We start from the raw sequence: 4,980 nt of genomic DNA, 5'->3' as shown, positions 1-4,980 counted from the left end.
CATAAGGCTGGTTCATTGATAGATTTACTTTTAGGAACAATATTGACTTTACAGAAACAGATAACAGAAAATTCCCATACATCATTCCACCTGCATCTTCTCCTGTTATTAATATCTTAAAATCAGTATTTTATATTCATTATAATTAATGAAACAATATTAATCATTATTATTAATTAAACCCTGTAATTTGTTCAGACATCCTTAGTTTTTACTTCATTCTCTTTTCTGTTGTTCTAGGATCCCACCCTAGATACCACATTAGATTTCATTGTCACGTCTCCTTGGGCTCCTGTTGGTTTGACAGTTTCTCAGCCTCTTCATTTTCCATGGCCTTAACCATTTGAGGTGCTTTGATCAGGCATATTATTAGCATGGTCCTCTAATAGAGTTCTTATGATTAGAATGGGGTTGTGAGTTGAAGGGGGGAAGACCACAGAGATAATGTACCATTTTCATCACATCCTCTCAAAGGTGTGTGCTATCAACAAGATGAATGACTATTGAATTGACCTTCATTCCCTCACCTGGCTGAAGTGATGTTTCTCAGGTTTCTTGGCTGTAAAAGCACCCTTCTCCCCCTCTTCTTACTGCACTCATCAGAAAGAAATCACTATGCTCAGCTCACATTAAGGGCTGGAGGTTTTAACTCCTCTCCTTTAGGGTAGGGTGGCTACATGGCTTACATGGAATTCTTCTGCAAACATTTTCTCTTCTTCCCCAATTTATTTGATCATTTATTTATATCAATATGTGCCCATAGGTGTTTATTGTATACCTTATATTATAAGACCATATTATCTTACTTATTTTGTTGCCCAGTTTTTTCATCTTTGGTCATTGAGACCTCTCCATTGGCTTCTGTCTTCTTTTGATTACTTTCATTAAGGGTGTGCATTTCTTTTAATGACTTCCTTACTTTCTGACACTACGTAATGCTCTGGATGCAGCTGATAATATGCCCTACTCCAGTCCTGGAATCGGCTATTTTCCAAAGGAGCCCAAGCTCCATTTGTTATAGAATGCTGTCAGAAACCGAGATCTGGGTTGTGAGGTATGCTTTTCGCTACTTGTGTCTTGCTTCTTCTAGATTTTCTCAAGTTTATGTTTTTGCTTTGTGTTTTAAGGAATCAGTATTTGTTTCAAAAGCTTTATTTTACTGTGCATGTGTTCTGATTGCCCTGATTTTCCTATTTCTGGGTATTGGGAGCTTTTAGGTAGAGTTTTCTCCCTGAGTTTACGAAGGATGTGGTTGCATTGTGATAAATATTAAACGGTCGGACACCTGCTGGTGGTGGATAGATATAAAGTAGTCTCTTTGCCTAAGGGTCTGTGATTTAGAAGACTTCAATCCCTGATTAAAGACCTCTATCAGCCATTTTGAAGCACTGGGCTTCCTGCATTCTCCTAGCCTCTAAGGAAATAAAGACTTATATCACCTGTTGAACCAACTCTTAAATGTAAGAAAACCAAAGAGAAAAGAACTTCCAAATGTTTGGAGTAAGGACCTCAAAAATTCTTTTACTTCCACCACAGAAAACAAACAAACAAAATTGCATAAATTGGCAAAATTAATTGTTAAAATTCTGCAAATTAACCCAAAGATTTCAAGAAGCTAATAACTGTTTATTTAAGAAAAAACAACTGGACCTTAATGTAAGCTTTGTTGTGTTTTTACTTCCTTATTTGCATTTCCCTCTTTTTAAATTTTTTATTTGTATATTTTAATATTTAATATGCTCAATCACTGTATATCATTACAACATGCAAAATTAATTTTCTCATCATGAATACACTGCATATTATTAGTTCAGTTAAAGAAATTTTCATAAGCATTATCATCTTATCAGCTGAAGTATCCCTGAAAACAAGTAGCCTTACAATTCCAATAGCTGTGAAAACCAGTCACCTAGCAGCTGCTGGTGAGAATAGAATGAGTTTGGAATTCATCCAGTCCCCATCTCCAGAGGAAGATTGTTTTTCAACCTATCTGCAAGCTCTCTGGAAAAGCCATATTTGCAGGGCTTGTCTATATTTGATATGACTCAGCACTTACGAGGTGAGAAATCACAACCCTAGTATTTGTTAGAAACAATCAGAGGCAACGTTACCATCTCAACTGCCTGAAGTGACAGTATCAGTTGAAGTAAATGGGAGGCTGGCCAAAAATTTCACGAGACAAATCTGAGTAATAAAATGTCCACAAGGGTTTGGAGTAGTTTTGACATATTCTTGGGACCCTAGACAACCACAGATAGTCAGAGATAGGTATATTCCCAGAAAACACATGAGAAATTGCTTCTCTTAGCTATCTGTAATCTTGTATAACACAGAGTAACAAAAACACAAAACAAAAAAACATATTTTGAATGTTCTCAGCACAAAGGAATGACAACTGGTTGACAGGATGGATATACTGATCAACCTGATTTAATCAGAACACATTGTATTCTGGTCCTGGAAAAAACTCACTTTATACCCTCCAAAATACGTACAACTATTGTATGTCAATATGGCAACAAGCAACAGGACGGAGGCCTTCTCTTTCACATAAGCTGACTGCCTTACTGGGTGCACACAGGAGATGAGGGTGTGGCAGAGCCATGGGTTTGGGCGGAGCCTTGACTGTGGGCAGAGCCATATGCCCAGGACCACGTGCACCCCACAGGCACTCAGAGACTGTCAGCAAAGAGTGAAGGGCTTCTTTCACTTCAGAAAATCTCTCTCTAATTAGCTTTCCATTAGTGAATTCTGTCCTCGATGGCTGAACTAAACAAAGAATACAGATCTTGAAATTTGATGCAGCCGCAGCTGCTGCAGCTTAGGCCTTAGGAGTTCTGCTGTGTGATGCTGGGGGCCACGTGGGAAGGCTTCAGTTTATGGCTCAGGCTTACCTGAATACCGCCAAGTGCTCACCGGCAACACCTGAAATCTTAGCTGGCAGCAGGGTTGGGGGGAGGATCATGGTGTGATGACCCTGTCAAGGATGCCTGTCTTTCTCCCGAAAATAAATACATAAACTTAAAAAACAGTACAGGGAATAGCAGATGGCATAGTACTTAGTCAGGGGACTGCCACATAGTTAATCATGGTTCAAGTCCCAGACCTAGCAGCTTAAAACTCACACCAGGTGCATGTGCATGCATGCCCAAAATCCTGAGAGGTGACTGGAGGAGAAAAAACTGTGGTGTGGCCATCTCCCCTGGGAGGGGGGTAACTTCTCATTTTCTGTCTCTCAGTCTTTCTATCTCTCCAGCAAGTACATGCAACCTATAGCAAAATTCTCTAAATAAGAAAAAGTAATTACTAAACAAACAAGTATCAACAAAAGGAACAATCAAAATCTGTACTAGTTTTCTCCAGAGAAACAGAACCAATAGAGGATACTTCTATGCTTATACAGAGATTTGTTTATGAGAACTTGACTTGGGCTGACTCCATAGCCTGGCAGTTGAGGGAACTGGATCCCACATATCTAACCATGGTTCAGATCCTGTCCCCTGTGACTAGCTAAACATGTTGTACCCATGTGTGTGCCCCAAAATCCTTACAGGATACAGAAATGGAAGAGAAGGGATTGCAGCATGACCACACCCAATGGCTTTAAAAATAAAAAAAAAAAATTGGCTTATGTGGGAATAGAGATTGGCAGGTCAAAAATTTTCAGGCAAGCAGACACACTGGTGACCCAAGGAAGAAGTGACATTTCAGTCTTGAGTCTGAAGACAACTAGGAGACAGATGTGACAACAAAGATATACAAAATATTACCACTGTGTAATCCTAATTAAATATATGAAAGAGACTAGGTTCTGGATAATCATACATTTGATACTTTAGAATATTCTTATCAAACTAACAGGTATTATAAATTTATTGACTGCTCCTAATTATACTAAACAGGTGAAAAAAGAAAAGGATGGATTCAGGGTTCAGTCACTAGAGTTAACATGCAAATTTTCCTGAATCATTGTTTTTATTGTGTAAAATAAAATGCTATAGATTTTTTGCTGAATGTTCAACAATTGTTTTACAATAAAATACCACTAGCTTGGAAGACTTAGAACTTTAAACAGTTAGGGCTTATATAATCATTTGCTATCTATTCTTAAAGTAATTACAAAGATGTACTAAAGCTTGCAAAGACTAAAAATAAAGATCCTGGCTGAGTTTGGCACATAGATGCTAGTATTTGTTAAAGGATTGAAGGAAAATATGTAGCTCTCTCCTATTACTTGCAGAAATTATAACAAGGGAGGGAGAAAAACTTTATGCAATATAAAGTACACTTTTATTGAATTTTTTGTAAGGCAATGCAATGTGATTCAGTGGTGATAAACAAACTCTTAGATTTACTTTAATGAATGGAAAACGCATAACTGACATATTAATTTTCAATTTATTTACTTTTTTAGTTTTATTTTGAAATAGGGTGCATGTGCTCACCACAGAGAGAAAAAGTGAGAAATCACCCATGGGGAGACGGCCACATCACAATCTCTTCTCTTTCATTCTCTTCTCAGGATTCTGGGCATGTATGTGATTTTCAAACAATGGGTCCGGGACTTGAACCATGAGGTCAGCCATGTGGAATCCAGCCATCTTAACCTCTATGCCACCTGCTGGCCCAATTCATTATTTTTTTGTGTGGGATTCAGCCTGTTTTTTATAATTACACACTGTGCATATGCTGTGAAAACCATACTGTATAACACACTAATTATTGATACATAAATGGTTTTGAGTCACCAATATTCATTTTATTAAGCAAATTAAGTACTTCTTCAAAAGTCTTTTTATCCTTTAACTTTTGTTTTGACAAAAGAAGGGAAATAAGGAATCACTCTGATCAAACCAAGTACAAGGATTTTATTTCTGAAGTCTAAAATTTTCTTCTAGAAAACTAGATTTCCAGATGGAGTGGAATGAAGGTTAGAGAGCATCTAATCCATCAGCTTTATTACAGATGAGACATCTAGGT

Source organism: Tupaia chinensis, unplaced genomic scaffold (genome assembly GCF_000334495.1).
Source record: "Tupaia chinensis unplaced genomic scaffold, TupChi_1.0 Scaffold000555_1, whole genome shotgun sequence".
In the NCBI taxonomy this organism is placed as follows: Eukaryota; Metazoa; Chordata; class Mammalia; order Scandentia; family Tupaiidae; genus Tupaia; species Tupaia belangeri.
The sequence above is the reverse complement of the archived record's forward strand: the minus strand, read 5'-3'. Positions refer to the sequence as shown.